The sequence below is a fragment of the Haliotis rubra genome, unplaced genomic scaffold (genome assembly GCF_003918875.1).
Source record: "Haliotis rubra isolate DU_JTF1 unplaced genomic scaffold, ASM391887v1 Scf640, whole genome shotgun sequence".
Lineage (NCBI taxonomy): Eukaryota > Metazoa > Mollusca > Gastropoda > Lepetellida > Haliotidae > Haliotis > Haliotis rubra.
This window is the reverse complement of record NW_025767347.1, coordinates 345,093-367,371: the sequence shown is the minus strand read 5'-3', so window position 1 is coordinate 367,371 and position 22,279 is coordinate 345,093. Positions and strand designations below refer to the sequence as shown.

At 42.5% G+C, this 22,279-nt stretch overlaps 1 protein-coding gene across 3 annotated transcripts in view; it reads left to right on the top strand.

Annotated features, from left to right (window-relative positions):
• The window catches only part of LOC124256854, a 94,822-nt gene that overhangs the window by 44,252 nt on the left and 28,291 nt on the right, over positions 1 to 22,279 (top strand). Inside the window, exon 3 of one of the 3 annotated variants that reach the window (XM_046690822.1) lies at positions 20,368 to 20,442. The exons of the other annotated variants lie outside the window; for them this stretch is intronic. The gene's annotated coding sequence lies outside the window, so the exon portion shown is untranslated. The remainder of the gene's footprint in view (positions 1 to 20,367; positions 20,443 to 22,279) is intronic. 3 annotated transcript variants of the gene reach the window in all.

Here is a 22,279-nt window from a genome sequence, read left to right as displayed (position 1 = left end):
GCGACTAACTGGATCAGGTGATCAGGCTCGCTGACACATGTCATCGTATCCAATTGTGTAGATCGATGCTCATGATGCTGATCACTGGGTTGTCTGGTCCAGACTCGATAATTTACAGACCGCCGCCATATAGCTAGAGGGATCGCGTCGTACCTACCCACTGCTTGTCGTAAGAGCTCGACGGTGGTCAGACTCTTTGACTTGGCTGATCTAGCATTTGTACATGCACATTTCGTAAATCAAGTGGCTTTTTTGGGGTGATTAAATTCCGCATTCCGCAATATTCCTGCTGTATAACCGCGGTCTGTAAAAAGTCGACTCTAGGCCACCCATCTATGGAGTTCGTTGAGTGAGTATGGTTTTACGCCGCCTTTAACAACATTCCAGCAATATCACGGCGGGGGACACCAGTAATGGGCTTCACACATTGTACCCATGTGGGGAATCGATCCCGGGTCTTCAGTGTGACGAGAGGACGCCTTAACCAATAGGCTACCCCACCCCACTATGCAATAAGGGCCCAATGTAATACCATCGACCAGGCCATGAAGTCTAGCAACCCTCTATATGTAGTTGGCACAACAACAAGCATGGGTTGCAGGGGACACCATCTTACGAAGGATCCCCACAGCGTAGCCAGATTCCGAGAATGTAGCTGTCGACGACCTCCCCTCCAGGGACTGTGCCGCCTGCTGCTACCGAGCAGTGTGTGCTGCAGCGTCACCCACGAGGGTGGAGATATTCCGCTTGATGGAGTCTCCTCATCCATTATCAAAGAGATCTGGCTGGGACTAAGGGCGTCACTGATGCCTATTACCACACCGAAGTCGTGAAGTCGGACTCTCCTCAGGGAGTTGAGATGGCTTGTGAATGGCAACACTGTGGTTCTTGATGTTTGGCATGAGGTGATGTGAGAGCGCGTCTGACATATGATATGGGAAGATGCTGCCCACTATCAGCCATTTGAGCTGTGTTGTGACAAGATTAGCCAGTTGGAGTTGTTATATGGAATGATAATGGCTGGATGTGTCATTTATAACATGCCGAGCAGATGGTCATTTGAAACACGCTGAATATACGTTGGTGTGAAACATGCCTCGCGTTTACTCGTTGTAATATGTTAGACACACTGTTCTTACTACAGTGCTGGGCATATGGCTATTTATAACATGCCAGACTTACAGTCATGTCACATGTCACATGCCAGACATATGTTCATGTCACATGTCACATGCCAGACATATGGTCATGTCACATGTCAGAGGTACGGTTATGTAACATGTCACATGCCAGACATATGGTCATGTCACATGTCAGAGGTACGGTCATGTCACATGCCAGACATAAGGTCATGTCACATGTCAGAGGTACGGTTATGTCACATGTCAGACATATGTTCATGTCACATGTCAGAGTTACGTCAGAGGTAGAATCGATCCCCAAAAACCGTTCGTTTTCAGGAGTGTCAAAGTGGTGCCTTTGCTCTTGTTTTGGGACATCAGAAACGACTTTGTAGTGATACCATTATGATGTCATCAGTCACATGCTGCTTTAGGTATTCAAGCCTTATTTTGACGCTCGATGGATGCTTTTAAAGATTCCACTGAGTCCGTTATTTCCTATGTGGAAAGCTCCATTCCTTCCGCTTCCACTATATCCCCCCATTGCTTCTATTCCTGGACCTACTCCACTAGCAAACATCACATTTCCAATTTTCCAAGGCTGTCAGTACCGCGTTGCCCATTCCGGCCATGCACAGCAATCATCCAACCTCTATTACACGTCACTGCACATTTCGTTTCGCAGCATGATCCTGCTTTTATATAAACTCCATTTCCACTCTTCGGTTGATTCGAAAACACGTTCACCTACTCCGTAATGAGCACAAACTTCATCCAGAGTACTAGTACCATGAGTTAAAACTATTAAGCGTTGTTCAATCTCAATGGTAGGCGTTTCCCCATTACAGAAAGATAAAGCCAATTTGGAGATCTAACGGCTGAGAATTCGTTGGTCTTGATGACGGTAATGTAGACGGATGGTAATGCCGCGCCATAATTGCCATAGGAAGTGCATTTACAATTGATTCTGGTGGTAAAATAGTGGATTTCGACCTCGTTGTGCCATCAGCTGTAGACTCCATAGTTAGAGGTTTGTATCGAACGTGCTTTGTATCCCCCGGCGGGCCTCCGTCGGCGTCGGGAGGACGGTGAAGACGAGGTAGCCGCGGGCGAGTTCCTGATGTTGATGGCGGGATTGGGTTTATACCTAGACTCGGGGGTTCGGTTTTCGGATGTGATTAATGTTGTAGACTGGATACAGGCGTTCGATTTGGTCATGATTGGTGTACATCTGGTTAGACGATGTGGGGTTAGCCAAGTTGGTATTGCGTTCGCTTGTAGCGCAGCAGGCCTGAGTTCGATTCCCATGGGTACGATCTGTGACCCCCACTTTCATTATATCAACATTTTGAAAACGATTCTAACCAGGATCTGGGAGTTCAACAATCGCTTTTTGTTAATGTATCCAGGTCGCTTTTGAGAAAGTATACAATTATTTCAGACCAGAAGCGTTTCGAAATATAAGTTAACTTTACTATAAAACAGCTGTTTCTGTCAGCTGTGGCAATTGTTTAATACTAAATGCGAGATTACAAAGTCATGGAAGTTATGCTGTGCGTGTCTCCACAGTACATCCAGAACCACTTGAAGTAATTAAACAAAATAATATGACCAGTAAATTTATTTGCAATGACAGATGTCAATTTTGTTGTGCTCTTGCCACAGGCTTAGTGGAATCCAAAGGTCACCAACAGCCATTGGGCGTTATTGCTATTGTTTGTAGGCACGGATGCCATTCATATCATTGTTCAGATCTCCGTAGGCCAACTGCCAGCCAAACTCAAAACATCCATCTGATTAATACAATACTTATATATATCAAAGACAATTATGCAAACATTCCGTCTCTTCTTAGTCCAATATGTACACAAACACAGTGATTATCCCCGCGGGAGAGAACGTTAGCGTTACAAAAAGCCATGCGGTCCAGTCAGCACTCATTTAATCAGTAACATGGCAGACGCAACCCTCTGAGGGTACCCTTTTCTTGGATGTGTGACGGCTAATTCTTGTTTTATGGAATTCCGAACCATTATGTTTCTTTGTCGGCTGTTATTGGCTCGAGCCCAAGGGTCGCAGCCGTCCCGGCGTGGCCATAAACAGTCTCCGAGTCAATCGCCGTACCTTGCAGCTGTAGATGGCATGGCTTGGAAGTTCTCTTTGCTGGGAAGGGTCAGTTGAAATGCTGGCAATTAGTACTCGGGTCTGGTGATTGTTTATCGCCGAAAATTGGCTGCCTCTGTCGTGTGTAAGGTATCTGTCGGGAGTTAGATGGATCAGTCACGTCATAACACAATGAGCTAAGAGTTACTTGTTGTTTCCTTGCCTGTCGCTCCTTCACGTCTGGGGGTCGGTAGAAATGCTTGAATTAGTACTTCATTCTTCATGATTGTTTATGGCCCAAATATAACAGCCTCCATGGTGTATAGATAGAGCATCTCTCGGAGCGCGGGAGGTCAATTGTCCAATCCACTGTTGTGTCATTCTTATAAAAGGTACTTGTTGCTAGCCTGCCGGTTCTTCGACAATCAGAGGATAAAACAAGGAACTGTCGATTCATAGTCATCATTGTGTGTGTCAGAGGGGTATCCATGATAAACGTCGGCATGACATCTTAGTGGACGAAAACAGTAAAACCGAAAAAGCTAAAGAAACGCGCGCGCACATCGTCGGATTTTCGTTACAAAAGCTCATTACAATGTTCAGAAGCCTTTCGATCGTGTGTGAAAGGCCTGGGGTTATTTGATGACCAAAATACATATGCAGCCTCTAACAAACTCCAATCAAAACTCAAGCATGGGGCGTAAAAATATTAAATTCTGTATCATAATTATGTTGAAGAATGTCGTTACATTCAGTGTACAGAGTTAAGAACGTTACCGTGATTGAGTTGGGTCTGTCACAGCTTTGTGTTGGCTCTTGCTTATATAACATGAAATCACTCCTTCATTTATAAATATTTTTCTATGACAAAGCTACATACACACTTAGGCTTTCCAAATGTCAAGGACTTTCCTTCATAGCAGTGAAACGTCAAGGTCTCGGAATCTGGCGAAAACAAGGTCGTAGGATTAGATCTAAAGTTACACAAACCAAAATAGCTTGATGAAGACCGTTATATCGAAATGTGACATACAGTCCATTTGAGGTATTTGAAGTTGCTTTCTATGTTGGAGTAGTTATTGGATGTCTCCTCAACTAGCCTGCCATCATGTGGGTGTGGGTGTGGGTGTGGGTGTAGTGGGTGAGGGTGTGGGTGAGGGTGATTGCTTGTGGGGGTGATTGGGGTGGGGGGAGTATGCATGGGTGGCTTTACGGATGGCCAACATAGACTATATCTCGAGATTATGATTCTTCAGTCCTTCAGTTGTTTGTTTCCTCACAGGCAGTCACCAGGGTCCGGTGTTACACCAAGCACTCCCATATCCATCTCCCCAGATTAAAAACTGAACTCACTCACTCACTCTTCCATGAACGATGTCGCGATACAACGACAATGTAAGTGGCGTGTAGCTATGGCTAGTCGGCACTGGAGTAGGTTCATGATCCATATAGAAACGATCACTTTGAATCTACAGTAGAGAACAGCGAACTACGCAATTATCTGTTCGTGAGTTAGACCCAAGCCATTTCGGCTGTTTTACAATTCAATTTTGAGACAATATATTGAAAACAACACAAGACGTTTCGCCTTATCTTTCGCGTGGACAGATCAGTGAGTGAGTTTAGTTTTGCGCCGCTTTTAGCAATATTCCAGCACAACTGGGGACACCAGAAATGGGATTCACACATTGTACCCATGTGGGGAATGGAACCCGGGTCATCAGCGTGACGAGCGGACACTTTAACTACTAGGCTACCCAATGTGCGAATCCCATTTCTGGTTTCCCCCGCCGTGAAATTGCTGGAATATAGCTGGAATAAAAGCGTCGTAAAACTAGACTCACTCATTCACTTGACGCTGAAAGCCATCACCTATAAACAAAGAACGTTAGTCTAAATATATCACGGAATAGTGGAAAGAGCTTGCCAAAAGAGACTGTGGTAGACGTTATGCTTGAAAATTAAGACGACTATGTTGATTGTTTTACGTAACAAATATTTTTTTCCATTTACCTCGCATGTCTGTCACCGCTGAACCCATAAAACGTTCTGATCTTGGCCGTTTAGTCTTAATTTTAATAATTAAAATCCACCTTTGATATCGGAAAACAAAGCTAAATTGTCCCGTGCCATCGATATTTATTGGATTTGATTGACAACCACTGATACTGACGATGCGGCCTGCGTCACATCAAACAGAAAACGTCTCTTTGATTGACAGGAACCTATTTCACGATTAATTTACTGCACAAACACAGAATAAGCTTCGACTTACTCGGCTGGAAGCACTTAGCAGAAAAAACTGACACACCAGAGCTCAAATCTGAGACAATATTTGAACACATGTGGGAAATATTTCTATGATGTTTTATCAATATCTGACCAGCTATCCCATATGACTGACACATGTCGGAAGAGATTGCTTCGCGTCAATCATTCCCTGAAATCGATTGCGATTTCTCAAGCCCTGTTTAGCAGGTTAATCGTGTGATTTTATGCCTGTGTTGGCAGGGAAAAATGAATTTAGACCTTATTGAGATCCACGTTCGCAGTCGGGGATGGCGTTAAGTGCTAAAAGCAGCGTATGGTCAATATAGACAGGAAAATGGGAAGAACCCGTCGACAAATACTTTGCTCAGTGAAGGGTCCCATGATGGTGGGGGCGGCGGGGTAGCCCTAGTGGTTAAAGCGTTAGCTCGTCACGTCGAAGGCCGGGTTTGATTCCCACATGGGTACAATGTGTGAAGCCCATTTCTGGTGTCCCCCGCCGTGATATTGCTGAAATATTGCTAAAAGCAGCGTATGAAATAAGCCAAAACTCCAGCCAGACATCAGGGCTGGTAACTTTAAAATGTTACCAGCCCAAAATGGATTTAACCAGACCAAATATGGTCAATTTACCAGACCATCGGGCTGGCTAGCTGTAAATTTAGTCCGTCCGTCAGAAATCTAGACCGTCTCGGGCGGGCGGACGGGCCTAATTTCATACACTGCTAAAAGAGGCGTAAAACTAAACTCACTCACTCACCATGGATCGCTTGCACAAAACGATATTAAGATTAAGACATGTAACTCTATATTTAACATTAATTATAATGACTGTAACACTAAGATGGCTTTGAGAATGTGGACCCCAAATAGGACGAATGATACTGAATGTCTTCCGGCATTTTCCCTCGTAGGGAAACAACGAGGTGTTGGACTCCTTGGGGTCATGAACATATTTCTTTCAGTTACCTGCGGTACGAGATACACAGAGCGATTAAATCATTCGATAGCACCGATATCATCCGATGTTACCCGATAGGACCAATATCACCCGATAATGTCAATATTATGCAGAAATATTGCCTGTAAGCTTGTACCTATACAAGTGTACAACTTTATACCATTGTGTGTTATAGCACAGATACAAGATTATGCCTTAGATGTGATGCCATGATATAGTATAATAATATTATAAGACAGTAAGATAAAAGCATGGCATAATATCGATATCATACAGATGTGTTGATATTAAACCAAACTACCGATATTTCACGCTAGTTATGATATTATGCCAATATATCGATATAAAACTTGAGAGTCGATATTGTACCAAAGTGTCCATTTCGATTAAACAAAAGTGACTATCTTTCAGTTTGGACCTGAGTAGAAATTGCGAAAAAAGCCCCTTGCATGACGTAATCAAAGAACTATATGATATAGGATTTACGATCGTCTTTGTACGAAAATAGCTTAGAAGCTAGCTATTATAGTCCTGGGCTATTATGAGGCATAGCCTGCAGATGAACGTCTAAATTATTATGCGGAAGCAAAACCCGCCACTTTGAGAAAGGAATGAGATTCATAACCTTATATCTAATATAGTCATTTCCTGGACGGACTTCCTACATCAAAGAGTTTAATGCTCCAGTTCTACATGTGAAAAATATGGATATTTTGCGTGTTCCTTGAGGAACTTCCAGATCAGATTACTTTGATTTATTTCAGAGATGTGTCTCAAAATCATACATCCTTACGTTTCCAGCCAATATCCCAATGTTTTGATCATCAACCAGAACCTAAATCTATTCTCAGAATTGAACTACAGTACCTACTGAATAAAACGATACCACAAAAGCAACTGTCGTGAGAAAATTTAAAACTTAAGATCATTTTACGTTTCAAAGTTGTCTTTTTAACGAGTTCTGAATAATCGTAAAACACTGGACACAGACCTGATAGGAAACAGTCGCCTAAACGCAGCACGGACTGTTTGCCGGTCAGTCCGCTTTGTCCCACAGGATGTCCCTCAACAAACATGGCGGACGTTTTCCGGCGAGCGCCGAGATTACGGTAATCTAGTTTTCCGGCTTCCATGTAAATTCTCTGTCTCCTAAACGTGTCAACATAATTAAACGCGAGGTGTCACTCGTTCAGTAGCCGGTGAAGTAACTCTATATGTGCATAGAGCTCCTCGATCTGGTCTCGGACGCTCCTAAATAAAACATATACGTTGTCCAATAATACGCTCTCCCAGACTTGGGGAATTTCAGGAATCGTTTCTCTGGTTGGCATGCCAGTTCACCCGTCATATCCCAGTTGGACAGAATCTTTGTGACCATAAGTCATCTTGTCTGGCGAGGTCAACTTCCGCTGCCTTCACTCTTCCCTGGATTAGGGCGAGAATTGCACTAACCCTCTGTATCTAAGCCTTGAATATTCTGACGGCCTTCTCGTGATTACCTAATCCTCCATGTAATGTCTGTGTCGATGCAGATGCATCGGTGTTGGTACTGTGGCCTGTGATTGTGGAACACGGCCATGCACGTTGCCAACGTCGGTATCGCAGGGCACGGGTGGCCAGACGTATAAGGCACTGCAATTTGTGGTCAGAGTTACATCCCTTGATTGTACCAGAAACCTATGATCGTGGGTTCAGTTGTTTCGAACATTCCCCTGCATTTGGGCTTTCATCCAGCACGATGCTGGCATACCGTGACAAATCTGAACAATTGATATTCAAATCTCTCTCACTCACTCTGAAACAATTTTAATAGGTTTCACTGTCTTGAATACCGTAGTAACAGGATTGCAGTTCCTTGTTGGGCGCAGAATTGTAGAACAAAAACAATACACCATATAAAATGCAATACATTACATTCTAAACATAATACGCTGCAGTTTATATGTAATACATTGCGTTTATAACGTAATTAATTACAATTATTACATAATATACCACAACGTTACTGAAATACCCCAAACGTTCATGTATTACAGAACAATCTACATGTAATACACTTCAATTCAGATACACTGGGTTACAACGTAATCACGTTAGGGAGAAGATTATCCAGTCAAATTGCTCAGTGAATCGTCCAACAGCTGATTTGTAAACCCACGTGGTTGGTGATGTAATGTAATGGAGGAATCGAGTGCTGCTGTTGAATAAATTCAGCTAATAATTACAATTTCAGACTCAAATTTCTTGTTAAATTCGCGTTTTCTTTCACATTTAAAAAAAGTGTAATTGTAGTTGGAAGCAAGGAAAGTTTAATTTACTTACAGGAAATCAATACTGTCTAGTGTAGCGTGTGGCGGGTTCTGTAGAATGGGAAGTAGATTTATTCCGCAGAGTAATGAAGTTGGGTCCATTTCCTATGAATATTCATCTTTTTTCGCATTATATTGTTCAAGATTTATTGTTGAAAAGGAGCCGTCGTGTAGCCGAGACCAGTCACGTCAAGTCTGGTGACGGTTGACTGCATAACGTCAGTCACCGGATCGCCTGGTCCAAAGTCTAGTATTTGCAGCCCGTAGTCATATTGGGTAGCCTAGTGGTTAAAGCGTCCGCTCGTCACGCCGAAGACCTGTGTTCCATTCCCCACACGGGTACAATTAATGTGTGAAGCACGTTTCTGGTGTCTCGCGTCCGTGGTGGACCTACCCGCTGCCCGTCAGCGGGTAGGGGTAGATCGGGCCGGCGGTTGTTCAGTTCGGCCTTCAATTCCCTGGATGAATCACACTGAATGACGTTAAAATATGATACTTGTTGTTACCCTGGCTGACGTTGGGCATTTATGGATAAAGGGTGGCTCGGTGTTTATATACTGTGGCTAGGTGGGGTATCCATGTTACACTGGTGGTATCTCAGTGGGCTGGCTCTCTGAAACCGGCTAGTCCGGACTTGTACCTTCACACACAGACATACATGGATGTCGGTATACGAGTTAAATCATCGCGTACGCGACTAAACCCCATTACTTCTCACCTATTATTTTGGTGTGAGTGAGTTCAGTTTTACGCTGGTTGAGCAATATTCCAGCAATATTCCAGCAATATATCACGACTAGGGACACCACAAATGGGCTTCACACACTGTACCCATGTGGGAAATCGAACCCGGGTCTTTGGCGTGACGAGCGAATGCTCTAGCCACTAGACTACCCCAACGCCCCTATTACATTGTATTATATCGGAATATGTTTAACGTATTTCCTCTGTCGTTTGTCTTAAGCTTGTAGTGGGTGTTTCCTCGGTAATGTCACTTTGATAACATTTCTCAAACGGTCTGGGTAATACAACAAAACTGAACGCAATACAAGTAACAACGTTGTCGGAGGTGTCCAATCGTCTCCAACGACGTTGGTACGTTTAACAAAACTCGTCTGTAAAAAATCTCAGGGCGCTTAAAATTAAACTTCATGGCCTCTTTTAATTGACCCGCCTTAATGGACAAACGGAACGCCGTCTTCCAACTATAGACAACCCCCCAGGACCTTGTTTGAAGATGCCCTTAACACCTGGCACCGAAGAGTTGTATTTGTCTAGTGGAACGACATACCTGGAGAACGGCGGCCTGTGTTGAGTCTCGGGGCGGTGACGCTTAGCTCGACACGAAGCGGGGCTATATGTTTACCTACATCGCTAACAGGACCATTTACAAAGGGACGACGATACTAGGGCTACAAAGAGAACGTTGAGTCGTGAAATTTGCTTTTAAACTAAGCCAAAGAAAGTTTTCAAATGGAACATTTGTCTTTAAGAGCGGTGATTTGCGTCAGGGAAATATCAGTTGGTTTGGGTCGAGGTTGTGGCGGTGCCTTGGTTGGTTTGTAAAGAACGCAACGTTTGTTCTCAATTAGGATCTTGACGTTGTTAGGATGATTAAAACAAGGAAGTTTAGAAAATAGTTTTAGTTCTGATGGGCGAGAAGCATGACAGTGTTTCCCAGCAGCAGCAATTATCCAAATACTGACTGACTGAGTTTGGTTTTACGCCGCTTTTAGCAATATTCCAGCAACATCACGGCGGGGGACACCAGAAATGGGCTTTACACATTGTACCCATGTGGGGATTCGAACCCGGGTCTTCGTTGTGACGAGCCAACGCTTTAACCATTAGGCTACCCCACAACCCCTATTATCCAAATAACCGTGAAGATCCCGGTTAGAGTTGGTGACGACTAACGGGATCGGGTGGTCAGATTCACTGACTTGGCTGACACATGTCATTGTATCCCAATTGCGTAGATCGATGCTCATGCTGCTGATCACTCGATTGTCTGGTCCAGACTCGATTATTTACAGACCGCCGCCATATAGCTGGAATATTGCTGAGTACGGCGTAAAAACAAACCAGCCAATTAACCATCTGTGGTATCTGACTTTCATATGGAAAAAGGATTGCTGGGTCGTAGAAAGTTTGATGTATACACTGAAACCCCGTTAATCCGAATACCCTCCAATCCGGACAAATAGTTATGATAATGATCAGATGTGCAATAATCACCTGCATGAAAACAATATCCGCTATTCCGGACATTTGGTAATCTGAACTTCTTCGATTGGAACTTTTAGTCCAGATTATGAGGTCCGTCTGTACAAAGACACATTAACATGTGATGACCCACCCTGCCATGTGAACATTCATTCATAGGATTATAACTTCCTCGTCACGTGGTCTGTGACGTCAATACCCTGTCAACACCGAGAATACTCACTCAATACTCCAAAACGTGAGACAATTCTGACTTCGGCAACAAGTACAAAAAACGACCTTCGATTCAATTTACCACGCACATGCGTCAAACCGGGCCAACTGCCACTATGATATGACGGTGACCTTCACCCGGTTGTTGGCACAAAAATGGCTGCTCTGATCTAACATCTCAAATTAACAATCTCGACATACTTCCAAGACGATTGCCATATTTTGGGTAACATGCTGGCCAAATTCTTTTCAAATTTCAAGGTTTGCGAAATCTGCCTTAAGTCCCCCGTGATATTTTGAGCAGATATTGTCATCATGCAACGCTGCCATGTTTATCCCTCGAAGGACATGCGAAATCCTACAAAATGGCACGAAACCAAATAACGCTTTGACGGTTAAAGCTTGGAGAGCAAACACGGTCCTATTTGGAATCATTTAATGTGGAGGCACGGCGATTACGTGACGTCTCTCGACGAAAATACGTTGTTCTCCTCGGCAATATTTGCTTTTAAAAGATTTCCTCCTGCAATCAGAGCTCCAGAGTAAATCCGAGCGGAGTAGATTCTGCTTTTCAAAGTAAGTTTTTGTCCGATTTGTGTGTGTGTGGTACAGAGTAGTTCTTCCTTTAAGTAGATTGACGTAACTGTTACACAATATTGACAGAAGACATGTTGGTTCCTGGTATATTTATCTTCCTGTTGTTGCGCGTGCAGCGACGTCATGACGTTACACAATACAGATACGGGTGACATGTAGATCAGCGGAAGGCAGGGATGCCTCTCTTAGTTTCCTAGCTTTAGTCGCTGCTTTCAGAAGTATTGTAACCATAGAAACATAGTTAAGGCGTTATTCTTTGACAAAGTCCACACATTATGTATCTTTCACTCACGCTTGAATATCTGAACATCGATATTGTAATTAAAAACAAAATAAAAATCATGTAAAGGAAAATACTAGACAATTGCAATAATTTGCTGGGTGAAACATAGTCATCAGAAACAAGTACCCCAATTTTTAATTCCAAAATATGGTTATTTATGATTTAATCGCGCAATCAGTGTCTGTTTTCTGAGCTTCGGCCATTATGCATATTCCGCTGGAACTCACGTGACCTTTCCGCTCGTGACGTCATATGTGACTAGCGTCCGCCATGTTGCCAAAGACCAAGCGCTACAGTAATACAAATCGTGTTGTTTCTGTCGTATTTGTAAATGGTACGATGGTGTATTGCGTTGCCTGGGGATGCACGGCGTCATCGAACAATGGAAAGAGCCACCATTTCTTCCATTTTCCAAGTAAAAAGACAGATTTAGGCTTAGTACTTAAAATGCCTATATATGTAGACTTAGTCTCGTCGCTATATGGCTGAGATAAGGCCGATGCGACGTAAAACGTAACTCAACTCAAGTCAACGATATTGTAATCCTAGGAACATCGTTAAGGCGTTAATCTTGACGATGTCCACACATGTATCAGTTTGAGGTACTGTCTGTATCAGCAGATGCTCTTAGACCTGCTTAAACATGAGCTTCCCTCTAAACTCAAGATGATACGTGTTGTTACCCAAACTTACTCACTCACCCTTCCACCCACCAAATCAGTCACCTTCCAACTCACTCACTGAGTTATATACTTTCATTATGCTCCATTGCGAAGAGCTCCTACATTGAGAATTATAAGATTATATAAGGTCTTCAGCAACCAATTCTTGTCGTAAGAGGAGACTAACGGGATCGTGTGATCAGACTCGCTGACTTCTTGATGCATGTCTTCGTATCCAAAATGTGTAGATCGGTGCTCATGATGTTGATCACTGGATTGTCTGGTCCATACTCTTTTTTCACAGACCGCCGTTATATAGATTGATGAGTGCTTTAAACAACAAACATTCTTATCTTGGATGAGGTCAAATATGTTATATTTCGTAATTACATGTAATTCCGTTCTCGTGGATGCAGTCACAATGCTGTCTTGAAGACCAAATCCATCTAGCTACATCCGGGATGTATTGACTAGGAACCGTTCTCCATGGTCTGGTGCGCACATGACAATGCGGTCTAGACATGGCAATTAGTGTCGTTGGTACGACGGAGACATCGTCGGTGTAGAATTGGTGTGATGGGGGACTGCTTGGTCGCGTTACATCATACAGCCGGGACCAGCAGACGGTGCCCAGCAGACAGTTGCTCCACCAGTTGCCTTGGGGGCGTTATAGCTATGACTTGTATTGATAATGTATGTTTATTTATGAGAGTTCTTTCAATAGATAGACCACTATTGCCAGTGTTATAGGTGGACCGATTGTGCGAGTTACTGACTAACGCTTAGTCTCTGGATATATAATTGTGGTAGAAACAAATATTTCCTTTTTATATTGAAAAGGAGCCCAAGTTAGTTAAGAGATTCAGACATTAGGAAATCTAGACTTGCTTCATTTAGGATTTGAGTATTGTAGAAATGGCAGGGCGGAAGGGGCAATAATGTTGTTCAAGATTGCCATTGTGCAATAACAGGACTATGATTGATTGCATGAATAGTGCCCGATATTACGGTATGAAAATACTCTGGTCTTGAAATAATGTATATTTGCTTTAACTTCGATGCATGATATTTTGTAACCGTCACCCGGACTGTTTATCGGTTTTGTTCATGTATATGGCTCTTGTGTCCATGTTTTGGGCTTGGGGATATTAGATAAGTACATCTGGTGTGTACGACTATCCCCGACGTTCGCCGGTTCCTTAGATTCTTAGGGCATGAGGTGCAGGCCTAGTCTCCCCGCCCTGTAGGTTCTGGAGTTGGGAAACAGTCTAGTGGGTATTTATTTCACTTATCACGTCGAGTGAGAGCTCAATATCCCGCAAATTGGTGAAACCCATTGCTGTTCCCCCAAGTGATATTGCGGAAAATGTTGCAATCACTGGCGTATAACAATCTTTCTGAGTAGTGTCATTTTACGTCGGATTTAAAAGAGGTCGCCGTATTTCTAGACTGGCATGAACGTTGAAAAGATAAGATAAGATAAGATAGTATTTTATTTAAGTGTCACATGATATACATTACTAAAAAGTGTCACACAGAAAATACGGTTAAATAGTATACCATCCGGCCATAAGGCCTACGAGACACTATCATTGAATATGCTCTGCTGTCATTGCTCCTATACATAGACTATTCTTTGATAACAGTGACTGGAATTGTTGGTACCTATATCTACCTCATGATTGCATTACAAGAGCCGAATCCCCGACCGCGTCATACCAAAAAGACGTTAAAATATGGTACTTGTTGGTCCCTGTCTGGCGCTCGGCATTAATGGGTACAACAAGGACTGGTCGGCTCGGAGTCAGTATAATGTGTCTGAGTGGGGTATTCATGCTTCACTGCGGCATGGTATCTCAGTGGGCTAGCACTATAAAACCAGCTTCAGTCTGGGCTAGTACAAGCAGCCGCACCTACACATACAAATGCATGCACGTCGTCATATGAGCGAAATATTCTCAAGTGCGACGTTAAATTCACCTCACCTCACCTCACAAGAGCCGAATGGGTGTAAACTACGAACTTGCATTGGATTGAAAATTGTAATACATTGTAGTTCAGTTAAGAATCTTGAGAGCACATTAAGGATAGCATGTCACTCTCCCAGCCTTCTCAGGGACCGACGACCAGAACATGTTGTTCTGCTGAATAGTCCGAATGGCCCCAACACACCCGCCTCTATGAGAACAGATCTTATCCCTGGTCAAGTCAACAGAGCGTCTGCAGGGCTTTCGTTAGTCTGTATCACAGTCCCTGAACCACATTATTTTCCCCAATGCTTAGCCCTCCCTGCAATGTTGAAGCCCTAAATGAAGCAAGTCTAGATTTCCACAGGTTCAGGTCCTGAATCTCTGGTCTCCCTGGGGCTCCTTGTCAATTTAAATGGGTTTATTTGCTACTATCAAAATTATATGTATTCAGGGGCTAAACGTTAGTCTAGGTTTTCGTGTCAAACCAAACTAAGCTAAAATATGGTACTTGATGTTGCCTGTTGCTCGGCATTAATGGTCAGGTCGGTCCGAGACCCAAACTGGGACTGAGTGGATAGGTTAAACTAGGTCATGGTATCTCAGTATAGGCAACCACTATGAAGCTGGCAAGTCCAGTACAGTCAGATACACACTCAGTGCAGGCTTTTCGCTACAAAGTCCAAACTCGTGAAAGCTTTTCAATCCTTCAAATACAACACGTATAATGCACTGTGTCTGAAGGTAGACTAGTGGTTAGTGTTAAAATGCTTAACTTTTCTTGAGAACACGTCTCTGATTGGTTACGTAACCTGTTAATGAAGTAATCATGTAATAGTGTAATCAAATCTCGTCACAATCTTACATTACTGTGGGAAGTGATCAGGGCGGGGACCACATCTGTTTAAATTCGCCTCTGGGTATAACGAACAAAGACGAAGCAGAACTTCTACACACGTCACGGGGATCTGCCATTCCTGCTCTCTGTTGACAATCTGTCCCGTTGTTTACTCAAATCTTTAATCCCGCTTTGTGTTAACACATATTAAGTAAGCATCTGTCGCCAATCAGAAGGTGCGCATCTCAACACAGTGCCAAGACTGGGACACAAAGGTCAATTGGCCTGTATCTACCTCTGTCGACTTTCAAGTGCGCGGCCATGTTGTTACGTCATAATACATCGCCTGCTCCGGTGAGACAATAAACGGTTTTCGTTATCACCAGAACGAAGCTGTGATTTCTCATCGAGGCATGAGAAAACCAAACCTGAAATATATCCACCATTACTGCTCGTCAAACATCAGCTCTTCGTCTGGTCACATGTCGTCTGCTTCTCCCGCGTTAATTACAGTAAAGCTGTACAGTGAAATGACAAGCCACTGACTATCTCAAGGATCGCCGCGCCGCATTTGATCCTGGCAGATCTGACACTGACAGGCTTTGATGTAAATGCTATTACCTGATTACGTACTGTGGATAATGCATCCTGGCCCATCAGACCCAACCAGGCCCTCCTCGTGTAGCGTCATTGATCGTGATGTGTCCAAGGCCGTGGAGTCCACAAATGTCAGGCAGGTGGACAGGAAGCTGTAAATGTAGAGCAGTGTAAATGGTAAAATTTGCTTTACCAAAGTGTGTGTTTTTTTATCATGGTAAAGGCATTAAAAGACATTCTGGCCATCCAACGACTCCAGTCGCGAGGCTACACCAACTCTAAATCTCTTGAAAGGGAAATGTATAGTTTTCTCCGAATCGAATTGGTTATGTATTATATAGAACGTTTAAAGGGTGTGGGTGGGGTGGGGTGGGGTGTTGGTTGCATAAAAAAATGGCGTGGCGAAAGATGGGGTTCACCATATCCGTAACTATAAGGGTGGAAAGGTGGTAGAGGTGGGATAGCCGGGTCATTGGTTAGCTCTTTCTTGGGTCAAATTTCTCAACTAAAACTATTAAGAATTGGAAATTATTTAGCAGTGGGTGGAGATGTAGTGTATGGGGCGCCCATTGTATAATGGAGTCCAAAGGCCAATCTAGGAAATCTACCTTTGTACGCCCCGTTTACCACTAGACTGAGATCTTGTCTCCTGAAATGAACACAGTATGCAGAAAACAACAGTTCCAAAATTAGATTAATAAAATACAGTAAAAAGGTGATTTTATTCATCCCTGATACTGTGGTAATCTGGACTTCAGCGTCTTCAGCTTCAACTGATGCTTTTCTTCCCTGGACGTTCCGGTTTAAAATTGGTCTTTAAAAATAGTAAGCCATGCTTCCATGTTCATCACCCCATGCTGGTCCTTAACGAGACCCGTGAAGATCCAGGTTGGAATTGATCTTCAGTAACCCATGCTTGTCGTAAGAGGTGACTAACGTGGTCGGGTAGTGAGGCTCGCTGACTTGGCTGACACATATCATGCATAGCGACTATGCATGAATACGTATATCACATCCGTTCCCATTTGTGTAGATCGATGCTCATGCTGTTGATCACTGGATTGTCTGGTCCAGACTCGATTATTTACAGACCGCCGCCATATAGCTGGAATGTTGCTGAGTGTGGCTTAAAACTAAACTCACTCACTCACTAACGAGACCGTGTGGTCATGCTCGCAGAGTTGGTTGATTCATGATGTGAATCACTGGATTGTCCAGACTCGACTGTTTACAGACCCCTGACACATAACTGAAATATATCTGAGTGCGGCGTTAGACAACAGACGTAAACGAGGATGAAGACGTTCCGTATGTGAGTCACCAGCTCTAGTTGAAGAATTGCATTAGATATTCCACTGTGAATCATACTTCCTTGAGCCATGTCTCGTATAAAACATAGGTTCTAAACTGCATCATCCTGAATCATTGAATCCATAATTCACATCTGAATAATTCTGTGAGTCCGTTCGTATTTATTACATCAAGGTCCGTTTTGCTAATATCGAGAAACCGCTTCTCTGATGAGTCTCTGAACTCTCGCATTACCGTAATTCTGATTAAACAGGTATTACCCTTCTGTCTCCTAATGTAATAACTAAAGTAAATCGAACTCTGATTAAACCACTTTTTGTATTACCCCAATGAATGCGTATAGATCAAAGGCAATCTTATCCAGTCGTCCAAGCGTTCTGTCCGGAAAATACGAATTCCTAGTTTTATAGTCTCATTGTGTAGATTCCGATACAATGATACATTCTGTTGAGAAAATCAATATCAATCATTTCACAGCTTGATATTGAACCCAACTCGTGTATACTACGTCGGTCGATATATTCAAATTATCCATTTCTGTTTTATAATTAGATCTCTATTTTTAACCGGTGCCACGAGAGTCCATCTTTACTGACGTTGAACTCGTTCCTTCTCAACGATAAGGAAAGTGTTTCAGAATACATGAATACGTGTTAATTGAACTGGATACAAGTATGACATTCCGTATCTTATGGTGCTCGAACGCTCATTAACATGACATCTTTGTAAATTAATTATCCGTGTTGCAGAAACTCGGGTTCCTGAGCACCTGATGAATTCTGCTTTATTGTCCGACACATTTCTTACACAAACAGCAGTTTTAACTGACTGCAACTTTTTTGAAGTAAGAATTTCTCAAATAGATAATGTTTTCAGCATGCGCCTTGAATCAGGTGTGACACGTTGATCATGAGCCAAGACACCGTATACCTCACTGTGTAACGGTATATAGCCAAAACGCAACGTACACTTAGCGACTATGCATGAATACGTATATCACTACGACAACTCCTAAATACATGTGTACGTATATCACTACGAATACTTCTAAATACATGTGTACGTATATCACTACGAATACTTCTAAATACATGTGTACGTATATCACTACGACAACTCCTAAATACATGTGTACGTATATCACTACAAATACTTCTAAATACATGTGTACGTATATCACTACAAATACTTCTAAATACATGTGTACGTATATCACTACAAATACTTCTAAATACATGTGTACGTATATCACTACGACAACTCCTAAACACATGTGTACGTATATCACTACGACAACTCTAAATACATGTGTACGTATATCACTAAATACATGTGTAATGTCACTACAAATAAAATACATGTGTACGTAGATCACACTACGAACGTACGTATACGAATACTTCTAAATACATGTGTACGTATATCACTACGAATACTTCTAAATACATGTTCGTAATCACTACATACATGTAAATGTACGTATCACTACGACAACTCGTAAATACATGTGTACATGTCACTACAAATTCTTCAAAATACATGTGTACGTAGATCACTACGAATACTTCTAAATACATGTGTACGTATATCACTACGACAACTCCTAAACACATGTGTACGTATATCACTACAAATGCTTCTAAATACATACGTATATCACTACAAATGCTTCTCAGTACACCAACACCTTATTTAAACACAATCTCTTCGTTCTTTTATATGATGTTCCTGCAATCCATGTGCACCTTCACTCTGTTCCTAAGGACAGCACCATTGGCTACACTGTATAATCATACGTCAGCAACCTATGACGTATACCAATTTGCTTTGGTCGTGCTCATGCTTTGTCCTCCTATGCCTATTCATCCTTCTTCTCCCCAAATGCTCCCCCCCCCCCCTTTCTGATCCGTCTATGCCTGTTCCTCCTCTAATATATTTTCTCCTTCTTCTCCTCCTACGGCTATCCCCTTCTTCTCCGCCTCTGCCTATTCCCCTTTCTTCTCCGCTAATACCGTCTCTTCGTCGTTCCTCCTCTTGTCCCGCCCCTCCCCTTGTTGTTGTTCTTCTATACCGTTCGTCCATTATATTTACCAAAGGCACGCCTCTTTATAGACCTATTCTTAGCTCATTTTTCTTTAAAAAGGCATGTTATTTTCCAGTAAGTCATTTCCATTTGTCATCATCTCAATCTTTCATTATAACGGTCGGTCGTGTGACATTGCACTTCTTATCTTAGCGTTTTCTAATAGCAAACATAACAATATACATCTGTACAATCGTGGCGTTTGTGTAAACGTAGAGAACGTACGTTCCGATTGAAAGCCCTATCTTTTATCTTCCTTGTAAGCACGGCTCGGACAAAGCAGCGACAAGACTACAACCTTGAAAAACACACAACCATCACCTACGGTCACTTAAACAACGATTAAGCCGTTTCTTCCACTCAATCAACTCGGACTCTCCTTTGAGTTTAAATGTTTACACAAAGCTGCGAGTGTCATAACGCGGCCATCTTGTATTACGTCACAAAACAATGCCGCCATCTTGACGTTACGCAATGCCACTTTATGGCTCTGTTTGTTCAATTACAGCGCCCGTTTCCTCGTCAAAACGTTTGTTCCCACGTTAAGTATTGTTCGGTGACATAACCCATCGGCTATCACATTTGTCCAAACTGCTCTACCCCACCTGAAGCCTTTAATCATGTACATAATTTACCTTAGTTCGCAAGGTTGTGTTCTGCGTTGGCTGAGCCGGGGTTATTTGCGATTACATGCTAAACGATTTGGTACATTTGCCCGGGCGATTATAAACACCCCCAGCAGTGTAGGTCTGGCTGGTGTGGCGTTCACAGGATTACCAAGGTCCTCAGCTATAGGATCGATTTCAAACCCATCATTGTCAATTGCAGTTGAAGTGACATGAAGCAGGTGCGCTAGGCCCACATTTCGTGCATACTGACATGGATTTCAATTCTGACATCAGGGTAAGTTCACCTACGATCATGGATTAACACAGTATATCAGACCTTTTAAAAGTCGGCTTCACAGACTATAAAAAAACCGACTCAGGATTATTTGCACATCAACTGTGAAACAGCAACCATTGTTCTTAGCACAAACACACAGGCACACACATAGGCAGAGGGGCACACAGACACACGTACACAGAGGTACACACAGGCACATACAGACACACACAGGCACATACTCACATAGACACATACAGACACACACAGGCACATACTCTCATAGACACACACAGGCACATACTCACATAGACACATACATTCAAAATTTACATTCAGCTTAACGCAATAAACAAGAAGTTGTCATCCAAAAGTTGTATGTTTCATTTTCAGAATGAACATGACTAATTGTAACTGTTAGTTTAATATTTAAACTAAACACACAAAACTAAGTAGTCTTTAGTCACATCACTACCTTGTATCTGAACAAACAATGCTAGTAGTTACATACATTATACCACTACCATATACACTGTAGTATGTGGCAATAAGAACCTATCAATCATGTCAATGTAAAAATTATCCAATCCGTTCACATAAGTTTATATCCCTAAGCAAACGTTTTACGTGAAAATATCAGTGTGTCACAATGCTTTTTCTACATGAATGTATAATAATTGTTGATGTAAATATCCTGTTGTAATATGTATTTGTATGGGGAGAGACATTACTACAGGGGAAACTCTGTTTGTCAATCCCGCTGTACATGCCTTAAGTACAAGAATAAGTATTGTTTAAACCATATACCACTAAACAAATTCCTGACCACCAGATTCTTACCTATTACCATTGTTAATCTATCGGGACGTTTCTGAGATAATGGAAATAGTTTGACATGTTAATTATTTGAAGATGCCGAATGTTATTTTGTAACCAGCATCACCCCGCCTAGTCTGTCGTACAGACCCTGAAGCAAATATATCCAAGAAAGCCCACACAAGTCTAGAAAATGTGGCAAGTCTAGATTTCCTCAGCTTCAGGAAATGAAGAAAGTCTCAGGGCTCCTTTTCATTATATATATATTTTTTTTACTATGAACTTTTTTCAGTGAAATATGTTCATTTCAGAGACTATTTGTTAGTCGACACCCCGCATATAAATATGGTTCCCTTAGTGGTCCTCTTATAAGGTCTTCTAGACTAACAACTAGTCTCTGAAATGAACATATTTTCCTGAAAACAGTTCATAGTGAAAAAAATATATATAATGAAAAGGAGCCCTGAGACTTTCTTCATTTTGCTGAGAAATCTAGACTTGCCGCATTTTATAAATATGGTTTCCTAGGTGGTCCTCGAGAGACTAAAGGTCTTCATACAGTGGGATATTGCATCTCGATACCACTCAGTTGTAACCACAAACATGAGCATTATTTTCGCCCCAATGTAGCAAGCAAGTTCACAAACTGATGGAAATAGTCCCAGTGCGCTCCTTGATGCTATTTGCTGTTCGCCTTTCCATTCTTTTGCGTCATGGACAGACCCATAGTTGATGCACAACATCTATATACAGACAGGGCCGCGTCACCGCTCGCCTCCATTCAAGGTCACAGTTAGCTGCTGTGCAAGGTTAATTTACATGGGGGTGAACTTGGAGTGTTACCCATCTTTGTTCCCTCGACAATACGGACACCCCCTCTTTCGGACTGAGTGAGTGAGTGAGTTAGTTTCACGCCGCATCGACTTTCGGACAAAGGCATGGGATAGCGTAAAGGTTAAAGCGATTGCTCGTCACGCTGAATCTCGAGATTAATTCTGCTCAGGTGTATATTGTGTGTAGCCCGTCCCTCGTCTAGATA